This window comes from Leucoraja erinacea, chromosome 4, assembly GCF_028641065.1.
Source record: "Leucoraja erinacea ecotype New England chromosome 4, Leri_hhj_1, whole genome shotgun sequence".
Taxonomy (NCBI): domain Eukaryota; kingdom Metazoa; phylum Chordata; class Chondrichthyes; order Rajiformes; family Rajidae; genus Leucoraja; species Leucoraja erinaceus.
The window spans coordinates 68,827,772-68,849,911 of NC_073380.1; the positions used below are offsets into that span (position 1 = coordinate 68,827,772).

Consider the following 22,140-nt stretch of genomic DNA (forward strand, 5'->3'; position numbering starts at 1 on the left):
ATGTCTTATTATGCCTGCAAGCTATAAATATAATTGTGAGCCAATATCATTTTAATTGTTTCTCTTATGTCTTTTTTAAATGATTCAACGGTCATCAATAAGATAAGTGTTCTCATACCCTGTAGGCTTAATCGAAGGATGATGTTATAAAGGCAATGTAACAGAATTTCTGTATAATGAAACCTTATGCAGAAGATAATGACAAAGCACTTATATCTCTCAGAAGATAAATGAAAACAGTAGATCTTCTTTTCTCCTTGTTATAACTACCATTTTGCCTCTCATTTCAATGGTAAGACCTCAGTAAAACAGATTATTCTAAGGAGAGCATGCATGCAGTGCTCTTAATTTCACCATTCATTTCCCAGTGCCTGACTGTGAATGATGATATTAACGAACTATACAAATCTTCTTGTTCATTAACTAAATTTTAAAAGGCCAATAAATTATCCCTAATCCCACTAGATAATTGCAAATAAAGATGCCTCAGTCTTTCATACTTGCAAATCGACACTTGTAATTCTGCCAGATACTTCACAAGAATTTATTAAGCAAACAGCAGGTTGCAATTATAGTTTACTGGCAGTCCGATCCTTTGCTCAAGTAATAAACAGCATCATGTAATGACATTAATTAAAGAAATAACTGCCCATTAAGGAGTTGCAGTGTAGAATTACAGCATGGTGGGAACTCAAAAAAAAAATCAAGGCAATGTGTGCATTATATTTGAGCTTTACTCACAGCAGTCTGCAGCCTAATATGAAACACATGTAATTTCACACATGTTTGGCCTTCGATATACATCTTGGTTAAATACAGTGCTGAACATGCACTGTCTTTGTCTTTGAGTGTGATTCTGTAAACTCTTAAGTTATTTCCCATCAAACTAATATATCCTTCATCTTCAGCACTGCCTTAATTTGATTGCAGTTTTTCACAAAGGCAGTCTATTCTAAGCCAAGCTTTCAACCTTTCTGAAGTGATGGATGAAACGACATTCGCCCATTAGAAATGAGTTTAAAAAATGAACTGCTGTCACGCTGAACTGAATTTCTGACAAACCCACAGGTCAGTTTGTCTATGAAATGTCGGAGAAGAGAGTACTGCCCGATGCAGTCTGCATCCATTGGCGTATGATCATACATTTTAAATCGGGAGAGTATAGAACAAATACAGGAGGGGGGCTTTAAGGCCTTCATAAACAAGCAGCACTTCAGAAAATAACTTTTAATGTTAAAAAAATATAAAGGTAAAGATTTATTTTTCATTGCTTCCTGAAATTAAATTTGACAAGGCATGTGCCTAGTCTTACATGAGCAGAAATGAGCAGCTGTTGCCCATAAAAAAATGTTTGAAATTGTGTGGCGTATTAAAGAGGCAGTATCGTTTTAGCACTCTGCACAGGCTATCTTTAGGGTACTTTGAAACACATGATTCTGAAATCATAGCTGCAAACATGCTGACATCTGGTGTGGTATTGAACCACGCAAGGGGAAAACGTTTAGCTCCATTGTTACGGCCAGACCGAGCCATCTGCAGGGCACTACTACACCAACGCATCCATGAGGAGGGGAAGAGATTGACTCGAGTATCCATGTGAAGACCACCATAAGGTGGGTGGAGGGCACTTACTTCAATGAGAAGTTAAGGATTGATTGAATTTGGGCCTGGTGTTCTCAACAGTAGAACCGGATAGGCACAAAATGCTGGAGTAACTCAGAGGGACAGGCAGCATCTATGGAGAGAAAGAATAGGTGACATTTCAGGTTGAGACCCTTCTTCACACTCACTAGAACAGGACACTGATACTTAATTTCATGGTTCAAACCAGTCATTCCCACTTTTCCTTCTGATCAGTCTGAAGAAGGGTCTCGACCCGAACTGTCACCCCCATTCCTTCTCTCCAGAGATGCTTCATACCTTTGCACCCTCCACTTATGATAAGATAATTCCACATGCCACTAAGGTTCAAGAACAGCTCCTTCCCTGCTGTTACCAGTTGAGAGAGCTGCTGCCTCACTAACCTTGGGTGCTGTCTGCGTGGAGTTTGCACGTTCTCCCTCTGATCACGTGGGTTTCCTCGGCTGCTCCGGCTCACTCCCACCCCCCAAAGACGTGCGACTTTGTTGGTGAATTGGATCTTCAAAATTGCCCCTAGTGTGATGAGTGATGATAAAGTGGGATGACATAGCAAAATAGTAAACCCTCGTTATTACAGACCTCTTTATAATGGATTTAGCAGACAGAGGGTCCCCATAGTCATTATCACCTCTGTTGCTTGAAGAACACAGGCTGCTGGTTACATTTCAGAGAAGAAGGGTCTCACCCAGAAACATCACCCATTCCTTCTCTCCAGAGATGCTGCCTGTCGCACTGAGTTACTCTAACTTTTTGTGTCTATCTTCGGTTTAAATCAGCTTCTGCAGTTCCTTCCTACACCCTTACAAAGATGATAAATAATGGTAGCTTTCTGCCACTACCGCTACCGCCACTGACGACCCTCACCAGCACTCTGGCTGTGAGCAGTGACTCCGCTGATCCTCGCCTCTCCCACAGTTGCCAGCAGACCAGGGCTGTCAACTCACCTGGAGTCCAGGACCAGTTCCAGACCGAGAGTCTGAAGAAGAGTCTCGACCCAAAACATCTCCAGGGATGCTGTCTGACCTGCTGAGCACTTTGTGTCCTTTTGTGTATTAACCAGCATTTGCAGTTCTTTGTTTCTAATACTTGTGCAATGATACTGGGTAATCACATTTAGTTTATAGCGGACAATAGTAAGATTAAACGAGTACTTACCAGTATGAAGTTTGATCTGTATTTTATGAGGAGTTACGATGAGGGATTACGTGAAGAAGCCCGCTCAGTGCGCAGGTGCGGCATACTTCGAAGCAGCGGTGTGGAATCACAGATAGACACAATATTTGAAGTAAACATAGTAAAGATCAGTGAGACATCAGTTTATTAGTTTGATCTATATAATGAGGGTGGGAGCGGAGGGCACGTAATCCCTCATCGTAACTCCTCATAAAATACAGATCAAACTTCATACTGGTAAGTACTCGTTTAATCTTACTATTTTACTTCGGAGTCACGTGAGTGACTACGTGAAGATTTCAAAGGTCTGTGATTTCAAACCGTGTAACAGTTTTTATTTCACTCACTGCCGAAGTTCTTGAGGGAGGAAGTGTTATCGTAATCAACCAATGGATCTGCTTTCTCAAGAAACAGAAAGGTATTTGTTAACAATAACAACATAAATAGCTCCCCTGAGCTTAAATTAAATATTTGCAGTTTGTAATATTCTGTCTGCAATTAACTCAGGCTTATCAACGGTTTACAATAAAAATGTTCTGAACGTCGTTTCCCTTGTCCATTCGTTCAGCCGCTGATATCAATGCTGCCCTAGTGGAATGGGATTTAAATGTATTATTATCTATTCCGGCAGCTTTCAGTACCTGTTTGAGCCACCTTGAAGTGGTTTGGCTCGTTACCCCATCTTGGGGTTTCTTGTGGTTGACCCATAGGCTTTTCCTCTCCCTCTAAGATTATAGGTTGTGTCTATATATTGTTGTAGATGGGTCACCACACTCAACCTGGACTGTGGTGGGTAGGCCCGGAATACCACCAGTGAATAGGGCGTTCCTGGTCGCTTAGGTGTTACCAGACCTAGAATAATGAGCGTAATGCGGTCTGGGGTGATCAAAATTGTTATCCAGTCTAGTTTTATGGAGTGACTGGACTCTGTGAGCAGATACGAGAGCCATAAGCATGAGCGTTTTTAACATAGATTGTGCAAGACTGAGGGATCTAGCTGGTGCCATGCTCTGAGATTGTCAATATCACACTGATATCCCATGCATGGGTATACCTGGGTTTTTTTGGGGCTTGTTATTATAAATGCCCTTATAAGTTTTATCTTCAGTGAATGGGATCCCATGCTCTGCTGTCCTGCTGTTTTTAGATAAGCAGACAGGGCGCTTCGTGCTGTACTTACGGCACTGTAACTCACCTTTTCATCATGGTGTAAATGGCCCTGGAACTCCAATACGTCAGTGGTTGAGTAGTTTCGTATGTTGTCCCTGCGTCATGGCAGTATTTTCCCATGTTTGCTCTTGGTGACTGTTCGCAGGGATGTCGACATGGTGATAATGGTTCATTTGGATAATCCCAGTCCCTGGTAATGTCTATTCAAACCTACAACCCAGGAGTTAGATGTTTTTATGGCATGGGTGGCTTATGCCTGATACTGGGTGAGTCAGCAACCATGGTCCACTAGGGAAATCCATAGGTGACTCGACCACCATGTCGTGATGAACTGGGAACCATGGCTATGTAGGCCGGTCGGGCACCTTCAATATCCCGGAGGCAGATTCCATCTGTTTTGCGAAGTGCCCAACTGATGAGGCAGAAGGGAGGGAAGCAAAAAGCAGAAATTCCCCCTATCCAGCGTGTAGGCATCTACCGCTGCTGCCTCTGATCTGGTTCCTAAGTCACATACATAGGTTACTGGTGATTCCGTCTTGTGCAACCAAATTGATATCTGGCGTTCAAATTGCTTAATACCTTTAGCAGATATTTTGGGTTTGACATCCATTCAATGTTATCATAAAAAATTTTCCCCCGTGACGTGGTGTCTCTCACTGTGTTCTAGCTTACCTAGGAGATAGGCAGCCGATAGTTAAAAATGTCTTTTGACACACCATTGCCAGATCTGTTTGACCAATTTGTTGCACGATAATGATTTTATGCTCCCCATATGGTTAATATAAGCCACCACCATAGTATTATCAATCCGTAACCGTATATGCACGTGCTGCATTTGAAATGCATATGCTTTTAACCCAATAGGCGACCACCAATCCCAAATAGTTGATGCCCGGTGTGTGTAGTAACGATGATTTTGAATTGGTCCATCTGTTACCTGTGCTGGATATGGAGTTAGTTGCTCCCCAGCCTAAAGCACTGGCATCGGTTTTTAGAACCAAGTTAGGATTGGTGATAATAATAGGGCTGAAACTATGCCAAACATTGTCTGCCCACCACTGTAATTCTGATATAGCTTCAGTGGGTACACTCATGATTTGATTATAGTGACCCGAGCACCTTGGCAAAGTAACAGTCATATGGATAGAATTGATATTAAAGCCCAGATAATCCATGGTAGTTAACGGCTTCAATTTTGGTTTATCTGGGTGTAGGATGAACCTCAGTGTTTTAAGGAGCTGTTTCGTAGCTAGAAACTGCTGCCACAGCTAATTCCTTTGTTTTTCCCTAATATGAGGATATCATCCAATATATGCCATGATTATGCTTGTTTTCTTAATATTTTCATGGCTATTTTTAGTATTTTTGTAATTAGTTTAGGGCTGAGGTTAGACCATTGGGAATGCTCTATACTCCCATAGTTGCCCCATCCAGATAAATGTTTAGGTATCTACAATGATCCTTGTGTATGGGTATAAGATAGTATGCATCTTCCATATCAATGCTTGCCATAAGGTATCCTTTGGAGATCAGATGTCTGGCAGTGACAAAACGTCTCCATCTTAAAGTGTATATACTCAACAGATTTATTTAGTGATATTAGGTCAATGATGATGCTACATTCACCATCTTTTGTAGTTTAGGTGAATATATTCGATACAAATTCCAATGGTTCATGTTTGCTCCCATGATCCCTTTTGTAATGAGCCTTTCTAGTTCAGCTTGACCTTCTCGCTTCTCTTTCTTAGAGGGAAAAATGCCCTTTGGGCGCATTGCTGAACTGGCGGCAATATGCCCAATTTGAATTCAAGTTTTTATCCACTAATACTGTTGAGTATATATTTGTTATTTGTGAGAGCACCCCATGCTTCTTTCAACAAGTGTAAATGCCCCCCCCCCCCCCCCCCTCGCAGTTAGTAGAGCACCCTTATTTTGTGTAAACTGGGAGGAACCAGACTACCTACCTCCATGTTCATTGTTTTCTCATGAAGGCTCAGCTTTGTTGGTACGCTGGTGCTGTCGGTGGGGCGGCGCATCTTCCAATGGTTCCGCTCTGGGCCCCTGTCTAAAAAGACATTTGGGGGTAATAAGCAGCGGTCCCTTGCTTTCACCAGTCCTTGGATGTGGGTGTTGACTGGTGGATGTCGAGGGGTGCTGCCAGCTGGGTGTTGGATGAGATGTCCTGCTCGTTCCCGGGTCTGCCCTCATGAGGCGCACAGGTTTAGCTGCCTCTCTTCCCGCTGCAGCGGTTTGCATAGCCCCGCATATTTGGGGTTGAGGGCAGGTCTTATATGCCACAAATGGCAGTCGAGTATCCCGCATTTGGGAACATCTTAGGCGTCAGCACACTCGAAGTGCAATGGGATAGCCTCGTCCTGGGAGAACCACCTTGGTGATCATGGCGTCTCACCTGCCAGGTGAGTATGATCCGTGGAACGAGCAAAGGCGGTGATTTTCGGTGTTAGGAGCTTCAGAATTCGCTGCTTTTAGCTCTTGACTGCGAGTCTGCTGACCCAGCTGCCTGCAGATTTACCTCTAGAAAGGCCTTCTCCTGCAGGGCTTTGTTGGAAAGATGGTCGCGTGGAGGAGCCGTGAAGTGGCCCACGACACCCAGCAGCTCTTCCTGATCCTGCTCCCCTGGCATACTCCTGTTCTCGTCCGCCTGCCCAGCGGTTAAGCCAGCCCAGCCCTGGCCTCCTTAGCTAGCCTCAAAAGAGGGAGCAAAAGGGGGTGCTATAAATTGGAGGAGGCATAGCTCAAACTCCGTTGTCGCATCAATCCCTCGACAAGGGAGATGGCTAGTGCAATAGCACTGGGGTAGGAGTGTCAGCTCCCTTGGCATTCAGCCAGTGACCCCCCGTTTTCCTGGAGGTTTTGTAGCTCCATGACCTCCTCTGGCTTGGGGAGACAGACATACTTGTTTTTGCTGTCTCCAGCCTGTTCCAGTGTTGGAGGAAAGTTGATTCCTGTAGAACCTGTATTTTTGGTAAGATTGTCTTACCTGTAGTTAGAGGCTGCCTGCCGTTTTTGGGCGGCATTCTAGCGGTTCCCGGGCGGCGATTCTCCTTGTCAGGAGTCTGCAGGGGTGCCGGTCGGGTTTTTAAATTTCCCTCCGGTCCGCTGCTGTTAACCGAACAGCTGTTCAGCGGACCGGCATCAGCGCAGCTCCCTGTCAGTGGTCCGCAGCGTGTGCGGTCCCGTTTGCGCCCATCCCCCTCCACTGTCGGCTCCTTCGCTAGAGTCGAACGGGGGCCGCTTCCTTTGCTGCTTTGCTCCCCCTGGAGCAAAAAACACAAGGCCTGATTAAGGTAGGTACTTACCTAACGTTCCTTATTTCAGGCTGGATTGCGGGAGCGCCCGACTCCCGCTGGGCCACGTGTGCACAGCTGGACGATAATGCCGCACCTGCGCACTGAGCAGGGTTCTTCACGTAGTCACTCACGTGACTCCGAAGTAAAATCATCAATAGCAGACACCATTTCCACCCTCCACCCCCCCCCCCCCCCCCCCCCCCCCCCCCCCCCCCCCCGCCTCGCCAACCATGGTCCGTCATAAGGAAGGCTTACTGGAATGTAAATTATGGTATGAACTCGGTGGACAAAAGAGCCGGTTTCCATGTTGAATTCTAAAACTAAAACTACCGAATGATCGGAGATGACTGAATAAGCTGGTGTAGTCCTGATCTCACAAGGTACATCATTGTGGCCCTTGCACCTTTTTTAAATGTGAACATTCTCGGTAACTATAACAATAAATTCTGCATTCTGATATTTTTCCCTTTGTACTATCTATTTTACTTGTGTACACTCGTATGTGATGTGAATTGGCCTGGATAACAAGCAAGCAAGGATTTTTACTGTATCTGGGAACATGTGACGACATTAAACCAACGCCAACACGCACAGGGGTGGCACAGTGGGGCAACGGTGGAGTTGCTGCCTTTCAGCGGGTTCGATTCCGACTACGGGTGCTGTCTGTACGGAGGTTGTACGTTTTCCCTGTGACCTTGTGGGTTGTGCTCCGAGATCTTGGGTTTCCTTCCACACTCCAAAGGTGTACAGGTCTGTAGGTTATTTGGCTTGGTATGAATTTAAATTGTCCCTAGTGTGAGTAGGATAATGTTTGTGTGCGGGGATCGCTGGTCAGTCCAGACTTGATGGGCCAAAGGGCATGTTTCCGCGCTTATCTCTAAACTAAATCAAGATGGCCGTCTGGCCTCAGCAACATAAACACTAATGAAGATCACAATCATGCAAAAAATATCAAATATTAAAAAGTCTTATTAAAAAGGGCAATTTGCATTTAAATAGTACAAATTCTAATATCATAATATAATAATTAAACATTACATCAGTCTAAAACATTTAAGTAATCTTAATTAATTTATTAAATGTAAATTGTCTGAAATTTGCCAATCTCCACTGAATGTGCTTCTCTCTATTGAAATGGCTGCCTTGGTTAAGACTGCACCAGGTCAACCCTGCAGCCTGATTTCATAATATGTTGGGAAATTGAGGATGTTCACATTCCAATCCTGGACTTAGTCCAGCATTGGCCACAGTGAACGTGGCCACAGCTGTGTAGAAATTCAAGACCTCCATGACCGAAGGGCCTGTTTTCGCGCTGTGTCTCTAAACTAATCTAAACTAAACTGCTAGCAGTGGAAGATGTTTGATCATTCAAGAGCACAGCTTGGCCAGCACAGAGCTGTGGGCACAGGGAATGCATATTTGGAACTCGTGCTGGTGAAGGACATTGACTTCACAGAAAACGCTGGAAATGCAAAACAAGTCAGCCAACATCTGTGGAAAGTGAAAGTGTTATGATTTTAGGTTCAAAACCCTTCATGGGATGAAATTTTAAGAAAGAGTCTCTAATTTGAAACTCTTTTTATTTGAAGAGATGCTGCCTGAACTGTTCCGCTGTATTAATTTTATTTTAGACATGCAGCATCTGAAGTAACAGCTCAATGGTCAGCTTGTGAACACAGAGAGAATGGCTTTTCAGATATCTTGACTTATCACTTTGCTGTGGATTGTTTAATGGATTCTGCACAGAAGCTAATTATTCACATCTTGTTATATTAACCTGCGGTCGGGATTTAGTTGGAAAATGGTTTCTGTGAACTACAAGCTCTGATGGTCTACGTAAGATATATTTAGATAGCAACTGTTCGAGCAATTCCAAAGCATTATTACATGAAAAGATGGCTCACAACTGAAAATTTTATGGTTTTCATTTCATCCCCATTGTGAATTAAAAACATTTAAAATAACTTAGACAGAACAGAACTCAAAAGCAAACAAAAGCCATATTTTTGTCTGAGTGTGTGTCTGTTCAATATTTGAACCATTTGTCCTCTTGGCGTTCAATGAGTTCCCTCAGCAGCCACAGCAGCTGTAAAATCCACCATGGCAGAGAATGGATTTGATTGTTGAGATGCCGGACAATATGGGAAATCTGCTGAGCATGCTAGATGTGCTCAGCGTTACTTGGCACATCCATGGGCTGGGAAGCCATGAGAATAGGAGTAGGAAATGAAGAATGCTGAGGTGGCTGCCTCAGTTCTGAGAGCACACTTAACTTTGAGTTTCGGCCTTCTTGATTTTGCCAGATGTGTGTGTGTGTGTGTGTGTGTGTGCATGTGCTTTTTTTTCTCACTGCTTTAATTATTGACAGATGATGTGAGCTTTTCTTTGGGTTTTGGGAGTAATATGTATTTTTCTTTGCAGTAACACATAGCTTGTTTGATGTACCAGAAAGCCGAAATGTCTCAACCATTCCACCCATGCTCTCACACTTAACAACATGTGATATAGTGTGTAAGAAGAAACTGCACAAGCTGGTTTAAACCGAAGAGAGACACAAAAAGCTGGAGTAACTCAGCGGGACAGGCAGCATCTCTGGAAAGAATGCGTGAAGTTTTGGGTCAAGACCCTCCTTCAGACTGGTTAGGGATAAGAGAAACGAGAGATATAGATGATGATGTGGAGAGATAAAGAACAATGAATGAAAGATATGCAAAAAAGTAACAATGATAAAGGAAACAGGCCATTGTCAGATGTATGTAGGGTGAAAATAAGAAGCTAGTGAGACTTGGGTGGGGGAGGGATAGAGAGAGGGAATGCCGGGGCTACACTGTTGTTGATGGGGCTCCGTTGTTCAAGATGTGGACTCGCAGCAGCGCCTTTACTTCCTGAGGAGGCTCAAGAAAGCTCACCTGTCTCCCCAGATCCTGACCAACTTTTACCACTGTACCATCAAAAGCATCCTGACCACCTGCTTCACAGTATGGTACAGCAGTTGCACTGTAGCGGATAGGAAGGCACTACAACGGGTGATGAAAACCGTTCAGTACATCATCGGTGCCCCGCACCCTGCCATGGATGCCCTCCACCGAAAACGGTGTCTGAGACGGGCCGGGAAGATCATCAAAGACCCCTCACACCCCAACCATGGATTGTTTGCCCTCCTCCCATCAGGGAGGCGGTATAGGAGCCTCAGGTCTCGTACCAGTAGGATGAGGAACAGCTTCTATAATAACACTATCCCATTGCTGAACTCGGAGTCCCGCCAATAGATTTTATCCAGTCTCTCCGTCCACATTGCTTGCTTATTCTGTATTTTTATTTCTATATTGCACTATTACTACGGACTGATGCTAAACTGCATTTCGTTGTACCCATACTTGTATCTGTGTAATGACAATAAAGTTGAATTGAATTGAATTGAATTGAATTATACATCAACGAGACCAAACGCAGACTGGGCGATCATTTCACAGAGCATCTTCGCACAGCCCGCCTGAATCAACCTGATCACCCAGTTTCTGGACACTATAATTCTCCTTCCCATTCCTACCCAGACCTTTCTGTCCTCATTCTCCATCATTGTCAGATTGTCAGATTGAGGCTAAACGGAAATTGGAGGAACAGCATTTCATATTTCGCTTGGGCGACTTACAGCCCAGTGGTATGAATATTGATTTCTCTCACTTCAGGTAGCCCAGCATTCCCTCTCTCTCTATCCCTCCCCCACCCAAGTTGCACTAGCTTCTCATTTTCACACTATAAACAGCTTAGAATGGCCTTTCCTTCTTTTGTTCCCCTTATCCCTAACCAGTCTGGTCTCATCCTGAAACGTCCCCCATTCCTTCTCTCCAGAGATGCTGCCTGTCCCGCTAAATTACTCCAGCATTTGGTGTTTAACATGTGATATAGACTGGCCAAGTCCAACCCCTCTCCAAACTGAATCTCCATTGATGGAAAGCGCCCAAGGACTATGGTAAAATTCCTATAATCCGGGATCCGATTGTCTGCAAAGCCCAATGGTTCAGCATCTGACTTGCACCCATCAGTCTAAAAGGTGAGTTAGGAGGTATAGGATGCAAGCAGGTATGTGGCCAGAGCCAACAGAGTGTACCAGGGCCAGAGCCCAGAGCACAGATGGAGCCAGGGTTGTAGTCTGAAATATACAGAATGTGAGGAGCAATTGTGGCATGGATTAGGGCCCAGGGTGCTAGTGCATTTCCCACAGGCTTTAAGCTTACTGGGATCACTGGAAAATTTACAATGCCGCTGCATTAAAGAAAAAAAGTAAAGTAAAATGGGGGGTCCTCATAGGAGTAACATTCAATAGTCCAGTAAATCTGCTACTCCCGTTCAGCCAAAGTCCCAAGTGTGCCGAATTATTTGAGCTATGATGTTGACTCTAACATCATCAGATGGCTAAGTATCTCCAGTGCACAAAATGTAAGCAAATCAGAAGGATCACTCAGTTTTGAAAAATCTCAGAGATAAACAAAAAGTGTTTTTGACTACTTCAATAACAACAATGTTAAGTAAATGATTGCTTTCATTCAGTAGTTGTAATGAAACAAATCTACGCCTGTGGATGCGTCAACCCACTTCTCATGAGGTTTAATGGGGCAGTGTAAACTTCCACAGCTTCATGTTTCTCCTGCCACGGAGCCTTCCAACTGGCCATGTTCCATGTTAGACCTGTCATGAGCAGCACAAGAGATCAGCTGCTGGGAAGAAATGGGAAGGCCTTTTTCATTATTTCTTTAAGTTTGTTTCAATGTTTTTTTGTGCGTGATTTTGGTTTTTAATTTCAACCTCAAAATTAGTGTTTAACGCCATTGTTTACATTTCTTAGCGGCTCCTACATGTTGTTGACCATCATAGACATTCGCAGCTCCATTAAAACGGTGGACCTTGGCGGCTAGGTTGAATCAAGGTTCAGTCCTTCACTGACTGTCAAAGCAGTTCTATGAGTGCAATTGGCTCTATGTCATGTACCAGTTCCCATCCTTCTCTTACAGAGGTTGGGTTCTCAGAGGAAGACCACATAAGGTAGCACAGTGTGGCCCGGGGGCATGAAACCAACTGGCGGAGCATTAATGTCAGGGTACAGGAACATTTCCTTCAATCTTTCTGAGAATTTCAGTGCACTACCATGGTATATTTAACTAATCTTAAAATATAGATACAGATGCCGTCTTAGATAGGTGACATAACCCGTGCAATAAACAATCAACTAATTTGTTGATTTGTTGAATCAACTAAAACCTTGTATATTGCTGTTGATTGAGACATACGTGTCAGTCATGTCCCTGAGTTGCTTTTATATTCCTGATCTGAGCTTGAAGCTCTCCCACCACTGCACCAAGCCTATACCACCCACCCCAACTGCCTATCCCAGAAATGTGCAACTACACAGAAACCATTGCCAGCCTGACATTCTGAATGCTAATGGCGTGGGTGGAAGGCGATTGAAGTCAATAGAACAGAATTTCAGAAGCAAGGTTGATGGTGTACACTACAATTAAGTGAGTTTAGTGCCTACAAGGGCCCCATAGCAGAAGTGTCCACATCGCGGGGCTGGAAACTGGAAGTATCCTGAGCTAATTCTGCTACCACTACCATCTATTACGACAAGTGATGGCTTCCACTGACTGTCACCGGAAGCTTGTGTCCTTTTCAGACAGACGATGACAGCCAGGTCAACATTTGTATCAAGATGGACACGAAAAGAAGAAGTGCATACAAGTACTTCTAACCAGGCATCTCCTATCCTGTAGAATCTTTTCAACAAACCACTGGAGTTTCAACCAAGATTATGTGGTCAATGTTCCTGGAGTGGAAATTGAACCCAGATATTTCTGATTCCTAAGTGCCACAATGGAGCCAGTATATTTACATTCTGATTTAGATTCAAACCAAATTCAGATGTATTTTCAAGTAATTCAGAATCAATGTATTCAGTATATCTTTAAGCAGAATGATTGTTACCTAAACATACAAACGGACATAGCTTACATGTTATTGAGACGGAAAATGTTACTGAAGGACATTAAATAGGTTCATAGAAGACATGGAAACCTCACCATCTGTGTTTAATATTTTCCATGAGGAAAACAAGATTAACATATATATATATATATTCATATTACTTGATTTAAAAAATGTAGGTAAGTAGTTAATCTTGTATATATATATATTATAGACAATAGGTGCATTAGGCCATTTAGGCCCTTCGAGCCAGCACTGTCATTCTCATCCTTCTAAACTCCAGAGTGTACAAGCCCAGCTGTTCCATTCTCTCAGAATATGACAGTCCCGCCATCCCGGGAATTAACCTTGTAAACCTACGCTGCACACCCTCAATAGCAAGAATGTCCTTCCTCAAATTAGGGGACCAAAACTGCACACATAACTCCAGGTGTGGTCTCACTAGGGCTCTGTACAACTGCAGAAGGACCTCTTTGCTCCTATGCTCCTCTTGTTATAAAGGCCAACATGCCATTCACTTTCTTCACTGCCTGCTGTACCTGCATGCTTACTTTCATTGACTGATGAACAAAGACCCCCAGATCCCATTGTACTTCCCCTTTTCCCAACTTGACTCCATTTAGATAATAATCTGCCTTCCTGTTTTTGCTACGTGGATAACCTCACATTTATCCACATTAAACTGCATCTGCCATGCATCCACCCACTCACCCAACCTGTCCAAGTCACCGTGCATTCTCATAGCATCCTACTCACAGTTCACACTGCCACCCAGCTTTGTGTCACATGCAAATCTGCTAATGTTACTTTGAATCCCTTCATCTAAATGATTGATGTATATTGTAAATAGCTGCGGTCTCAGCATCAATCCTTGCGGTAGCCCAAAAGTCAATGTTCAATTCTATAAGCAAAATTCTTATGGATACAAACCTCATGTCCTGTGATATTCTAGATCTCAAAATACGTAACTCAATGTTGTACTGAAGGACTTTGCACTTAATATTAATTCAAAGCTATAGCCCTGAAGGCACAATTAAGAATTATAATTCTCATCAAGAAGTTCACTGGCATTATATTATCTGCTGGTAACGCTATTCGGAAGGGTGTGGGGTTAAGAATTAACCATAAAGGTATGAGATTCATATAATACAAAACTCACTCCCACACCAATTAATTTTTCTGAGTCTTTTTACCAACATTTGGAGACCAAATTGAAATTGAAAGAGCTTAACATGGGACTGAGAATATCTGAGACATTAATGTTATGCAACGATTGCCCTGGTCAAAGATATGTATTGGTTCTGACTCAGAAAATACATCAGAATTTGATGCAGTTTAAATAGGAAATATTAAATATAGAGGGGCATGGCGGCACACCGGTAGAGCTACTGCCTTACAGTGCCAGAGACCCGGGTTCGATCCCGACTATGGGTGCTGTCTGTAAGGAGTTTGTACGTTCTCCCCATGATCTGTGTGGGTTTTCTCTGAGATCTTCGGTTTCCTCCCACACTTCAAACACATACAGGTTTGTAGGTTAATTGGTTTGATATAAATGTAAACTTGTCCTTAGTGTGTAGGATAGTGTTACTGTGCAGGAATCGTTGGTCGGCACGGACTCAGTTTCCGTGCTGTATCTCTAAACTAAACTAAACTAAACTAAACTAATGTTTGTACCTCATTCATCGCACTTTCGAAGGGCTCAACAACCGAGGACATACATGCCACTGGAGAAAAATGGGACAACTGTGGATTGGGTGAGCAGCTTCAAATACATGGGAGTCCACATCACAGAGGATCTGTCATGAACAACACACACTGCCGCATTGGTGAGGAAGGCAAGGCAGCGCCTTTACCACCTCAGGCAGCTGAGGAAATTCAGAGTCTCTCTGAGGATCCTTGAGAGCTACTCTGGGGCTGTAGAAACCATCATGTCCAGTAACATCACAATCTGGATTGGGAACAGCTCTGCCCAGGACAGGAAGGCTCTGCAGAGAGTAGTAAGTTTAGCCGAACGCACCATGGGAACTACACTCTCCCCCCTGCAGGACCTATACATCAGGAGGTGCAGATCCAGAGCCAGCAAGATAATGAAGGACCCCTATCACCCCAGCAACGGACTGTTCCAGCTGCTACGGTCAGGCAAGCGACTCAGCTGGCACGCTGCAAAAACAGAGAGGATGAGACAGAGTTTCATTATTATGAAGATACAGCACGGAATCAGGCTCTTCGGCCCACTGAGTCTGCACACTAACGCTATCCTGCATACTGGGGATACTTACAGTTATAAACAAGCCAATTAACCTACAAACCTGTACTTCTTTGGAACGTGGGAGGAAACCGGGTATCCCGGATAAAAAACTACGCATGTTGTGTTAAATGGAAAGCTCATCTGCCCACTTGATGGATTTAAACAGCTGGATGTAATTGTAATTACAGCAACATAATTTTTAGCTAATATCCCACTCTCCTTCAGAACAATCCCTGGGTGCATCCAGTCCCACCAGAAGTACGGACCCACCAGCAGAATAACACGCAGGTGGGGAACAGTGGTCCTGGAAATCTCTGCAAAACACAAATTGCTAGAGGAACTCAATGGGTCAGGCAGCGTCTGTGGAGGAAATAGGCAGGTGACGTTTTGGGTCAGGATAGGTAGACATAAAATGCTGGAGAAACTCAGTGGGTGAGGCAGCTGAGAAAAGGAATAGGCGACGTTTCGGGTCGAGACCCTTCTTCAGAATGATGTCGGGGGGGTGGGGGTTGCGGGAAAAAGAAAGGAAGATGCAGAGACAGTAGGCTGAGCTGGGAAGGAGGAGGGAAAGGAGGGAGAAAGCAAGTGCTATCTAAAATTAGAGAATTCAATGTTCATTGCTTACTTCTTCAGACTGACCTCCATTGAACCTGGAGCCAAAGTTCACAGGGTAAGTGGGCAAGGAAGCCTCCTGATTTGCACTTATTTTTCTTCTTGCCCCCCCTCCCCACCCCTCAGCTGATGAACCAGTACTTCTTCCTCTCTGCTAAACATTTGGAAGAAGCACTGAGAGTAGCAGACATGCATCATGTTTTCTGTGGAGCAAGCTACAGTGATTATCCCCTACAATATTCTGGTAGCATTAGCTCCGACCCTGTCAGTTGAATTCTGATCAAACTGAAGTCAAAGTGCTTAGTTTAGTTTAGAGATACAGCTTGGAAACACGGTCACGCCGTCCCCTAGCACTAACCTTACCACTGGGTACGATTTTACCAAAGCCAATTAACATACAAACAAATCTATACTTCTTTAGAGTGCAGGAAGAAACCAGAATACCCGGAGAAAAGCCCCTCACTCACAGGGAGAAGGTACGAACTCCATACAGACAGCACCCACAGTTGGAATTGAACCTGGGTCTCTGGCGCTATAAAGCAACAACTATAAGCTGCACCACCCCAAGGAAAATCAAAGGGAAATTGCAGCAGCGTTAAAGTCAAACCTCAATCAGAGAAATACAGTTGAGTTTGTTGGAGGTCCAACATCTCAGCTCTGGGACTTTGTTACAGCAGTTCCTCAGGGCCGCAGCTGTCTTCAAAATTGTTTGCTTGCTTCATCATGGCCTTCTCATGGCACGTGGATGCAAGTGAGGGGAGGTTTTGATAGTTAGATGGGTAAAGAGAGGCCAGAGATGAAAATACAAAAAGTGATGGATAATAGGTGGAAGGGGACGGGGGAGAGGGGGAAGGAGAGGGAGAGGGGGGAAGGGGACAGGGGAGGGGGAAGGGGAAGGGGAGGGGGGAGGGAGACGGGGAGGGGGAAGGGGAAGGGGACGAGGGGAAGGGGACGAGGGGGGAGGGGGACGAGGGAGGGAGGGAGGGGGGAAGGGGGAAGGGGGAAGGGGAAGGGGAGAGGGGGGGACGGGGAGAGGGGGAAGGGGAAGGGGAAGGGGGGAGGGGAGGGGGAGGGGGGAAGGGGGGAGGGGGAAGGGGAAGGGGAAGGGGGAAGGGAGACGGGGAGGGGAAGGGGGAAGGGGAAGGGGACGGGGAGAGAGGGGGATGGGGAGAGGGGGAAGGGGAGGAATGGGTGTGAAATCGCATGGGGCACAGAGAAGGGAAAAGAGAGGAAAAAAGGCAGTGGCAGAAGAACGGGGTTGTGTGTAGAAAGGTTACCTAAAATTGTCAGCTACCCAAGTGGAATATAAAGTTCCATTTCTCCAGTTTGTTCGTGGCCTCACTGACAATGGAGTCTCTGACACAGAAAGGTCAGTCTGGGAATGGAAACGGGTCGGAATGGTTAACAACCGGGAGATCCAGCAAGCCTGGGAGAGTAGGGGATAGCATCTTTGCTAGAGGCAGTGTGGGAGGAGATGTAGTCCAGATATGTGTAGTAATCATGAAATATCACCTCATTAATTCCTTCATCCGGCTTCACAATTGGCACTTCTTCTATGCTTTACTCACACTTTTCTCTTGTCATCTCTAGCCTGTGTCCAACCATCTGCCCATGAAAACTCCTTCTCTTCTCTATCCACCTATCACTTGCCAGGCTTAGTCTTGCCCCTTGCTCTCTCTTCCAGCTTTGTCCCCACCCAATCAATCTGAAACAGGATCCCGACCAGAAACGTCACCTATCCATGTTCTGCAGAGATGCTGGCTGACCCACTGACTTTCTCCAGCACTTTGTGTCATTATCAGTTAATATTATTTTGCTTCTCTACCGGTTGCAATATCATCGGTATTTTTATTGGCATGGTTCTTTTGGAAATCAAGGTCCCTTTGAATGGGGAATCATGGTGATGTGCATGCCACATGATGCTCTCATTTCCAATCATCCTCGCTGAACTGAAGATGTTCTGCCAACCTCTCCATCTATTGAGTAGTAGTACAACAACAGAAAATAAGATAAGCATTTTGATCTTTGTTTATCACCGCTCCACTTTATGCAGCAAGTAACGCACCTTCACTCTGGATCTGACGACTGCAATGTCACAAAGACCACAGGTCGGTATTATGGAGCATGGAGCACCAGCTTTCTGCCCTATCACAGAAACCTAACAATATAACCAGCATGTATTTTAACCATATAACAATCACAGCATGGAAACAGGCCATTTTGGCCCTACAAGTCCGTGCCGAACAACTTTTTTCCCTTAGTCCCACCTGCCTGCACTCGTACCATAACCCTCCATTCCCTTCTCATCCATATGCCTATCCAATTTATTTTTAAATGATACCAACGAACCTGCCTCCACCACTTCCACTGGAAGCTCATTCCACACCGCTACCACCCTCTGAGTAAAGAAGTTCCCCCTCATGTTACCCCTAAACTTCTGTCCCTTAATTCTGAAGTCATGTCCTCTTGTTTGAATCTTCCCTATTCTCAAAGGGAAAAGCTAATCCACATCAACTCTGTCTATCCCTCTCATCATTTTAAAGACCTCTATCAAGCCCCCCCTTAACCTTCTGCGCTCCAGAGAATAAAGACCTAACTTATTCAACCTTTCTCTGTAACTTAGTTGTTGAAACCCAGGCAACATTCTAGTAAATCCCCTCTGTACTCTCTCTATTTTGTTGACATCCTTCCTATAATTGGGCAACCAAAATTGTACACCATACTCCAGATTTGGTCTCACTAATGCCTTGTACAATTTTAACATTACATCCCAGCTTCTATACTCAATGCTCTGATTTATAAAGGCTAGCATACCAAAAGCTTTCTTTACCACCCTATCTATATGAGATTCCACCTTCAAGGAACTATGCACGGTTATTCCCAGATCCCTCTGTTCAACTGTATTCTTCAATTCCCTACCATTTACCATGTACGTCCTATTTTGATTTGTCCTGCCAAGGTGTAGCACCTCACATTTATCAGCATTAAACTCCATCTGCCATCTTTCAGCCCATTCTTCCAAATGGCCTAAATCACTCTGTAGACTTTGGAAATCCTCTTCATTATCCACAACACCCCCTATCTTGGTATCATCTGCATACTTACTAATCCAATTTACCACACCTTCATCCAGATCATTGATGTACATGACAAACAACAAAGGACCCAACACCGATCCCTGAGGCACCCCACTAGTCACCTGCCTCCAACCCGACAAACAACCATCCACCATTACCCTTTGGCTTCTCCCATTCAGCCACTGTTGAATCCATCTTGCTACTCCTGCATTTATACCCAACAGTTGAACCTTCTTAACCAACCTTCCATGAGGAACCTAATCAAAGGCCTTACTAAAATCGATATATACAACATCCACTGCTTTACCCTCGTCAAATTCCCCAGTAACCTCTTCAAAAAATTCAAGAAGATTAGTCAAACATGACCTTCCAGGCACAAATCCATGCTGACTGTTCCTAATCAGACCCTGTTTATCCAGATGCTTATATATATTATCTCTAAGTATCTTTCCCATTAATTTGCCCACCACTGAATTCAAACTAACAGGCCTATAATTGCTAGGTTTACTCTTAGAACCCTTTTTAAACAATGGAACAACATGCGCAGTACGCCAATCCTCGGGGGCTATTCCCGTTTCTAATGACATTTGAAATATTTCTGTCATAGACCCGGCTATTTCTACACTAACTTCCCTCAATGTCCTGGGGAATATCCTGTCAGGAACTGGAGACTTATCCACTTTTATATTTTTCAAAAGTGTCAGTACTTCTTTTACTTTGAAACTCATAGTATCCCTAGCTACTCTACTAGTTTCCATTACCTCACATAATTTAATATCCTTCTCCTTGGTGAATATCGACGAAAATAAATTGTTCAATATCTCCCCCATCTCTTTTGGCTCTGCAGATAGCTGTCCACTCTGTCTCTCCAATGGACCAATTTTATCCCTCGTTATCCTTTTGCTATTAATATAGCTGTAGAACACCTTTGGATTTACTTTCACCTTACTTGCCAAAGCAACCTCATGTCTTCTTTTAGTTTTTCTAATTTTTTTCTTAAGATTCTTTTTACATTCCTTATACTCCTCAAGCACCTCATTTACTTCATGCTGCCTATAATTATTGTAGATCTCCCTCTTTTTCCGAACAAGATGTCCAATTGTTTCCCTTGAAAACGAGGCTCTTTCCACGTTTTACTATTTCCTTTCAACCGAACAGGAACATAAAGATTCTATACTCTTAAAATTTCCCCTTTAAATGCCCTCCATTTCTCTTCTACATCCTTCCCATAAAACAAAATGTCCCAGTTCACTACTTTTAAATCATTTCGCATCTCATCAAAGTTAGCCTTTCTCCAATCTAAAATCTCAACCCTAGGTCCAGTTCTGACCCTATCCATAATTATATTGAAACTAATGGTATTGTGATCACTGGACCCGAAGTGCTCCCCAATGCATACCTCCGCCACCTGTCCCATCTCATTTCCTAACAGGAGGTCCAACACTGCCCCTCCTCTAGTAGGTACCTCTATGTATTGCTGTAAAAAACTATCCTGCACACATTTTACAAACTCCAAACCATCCAGCCCATTTACCGAATGTGTTTCCCAGTCTATGTGTGGAAAGTTGAAATCTCCCACAATCACTACTTTGTGCTTACTACTAATATGTGTGGAGTGTGGAACAAATTGAACGAGGAATTAAAGAAATGTACAAACATGAATCATTTTAAAATGTGATATATAAAAAAATAATTTTCAAGGGGTACCGGGGATGGAGGGGATGGTTGACAAGCGGGGGTTAATGTTTATCTATTGCTTTACAATTGTTTAGTTATGTTTGGTTACTTCATATATGAAGTTTGTATATGTATAATAGTTATATGTATATATATGTCTGTAGGTATTATGGGAAATTGCCTGGTGTAGTATTATTATTATTAATTAATTGATTTTTAAATATGGTAGAAGTGTTGGGGAAAAGGGGTAAGATTTAATAAGTTATTCTTCTTCTCACTCCTTTTTGAGCTTGTACAGACACAGAGTTGGACATTGGAAATTTGCTTTTTGTTATTTTCATTGCTTGTAAATATTGATTGTAATGTCCAATTGTTTGATAATTTCGATTTTGTTACTATTAATGTCTTTAATGTCTTTACTTGTTCGGAATAAATAAATAAAATAAAAATTAAATAAAATATCTGCTATCTCCTTACATATTTGCTCTTCCAATTCTCGATCCCCATTTGGCGGTCTATAATACACCCCTATAAGTGTTGCTACCCCTTTCCCACTTCTCAGTTCCACCCAGATAGCCTCCCTAGATGAGCCCTCCAATCTATCCTGCCAAAGCACTGCTGTAATAACTTCCCTGACTAGTAATGCAACACCTCCACCTCTTGCCCCTCCAATTCTATCACACCTGAAGCAACGAAATCCGGGAATATTTAGTTTCCAATCACAGCCCTCCTGCAACCATGTTTCACTGATCGCCACAACATCATACTTCCAGGTGTCTATCCAGACTCTAAGCTCATCCACCTTTCTTACAATGCTCCTAGCATTAAAATATGCACATTTAAGAAACCCTCCGCCTCTTATTCTCTGTTTATTTCTTTTTTTTTTCTTTCTCCTCTTGTGCCCGAGTGCTTCCCTTTTCTGCTTCCTGCCTCCCATTCTGTCTACTAGCTTTCTCTATTTGAGTCCCTCGCCCCAACCATTCTAGTTTAAAGTCTCCCCAGTAGCCTTTGCAAATTTCCCCGCCAGGATATTGGTCCCCCTCGGGTTCAAGTGCAACCCATCCTTTCTGTACAGGTCCCACCTTCCCCAAAAGAAGTCCCAATGATCCAGAAACTTGAATCCCTGCCCCCTGCACCAGTCTTTCAGCCACGCATTTATCCTCCACCTCGCTCCATTCCTACTCTCACTGTCGCGTGGCACAGGCAGTAACCCTGAGATTGTTACCTTTTTGGTCCTTTTCCTTAACTC

The 22,140-nt window shown here is 43.8% G+C and overlaps 1 pseudogene; it reads right to left on the bottom strand.

Annotated features, from left to right (window-relative positions):
• Positions 1–6,258: 6,258 nt before the first annotated feature.
• LOC129696818 (U1 spliceosomal RNA) lies at positions 6,259–6,409 on the bottom strand (annotated as a pseudogene).
• Between the last annotated feature and the right edge of the window lie 15,731 nt (positions 6,410–22,140).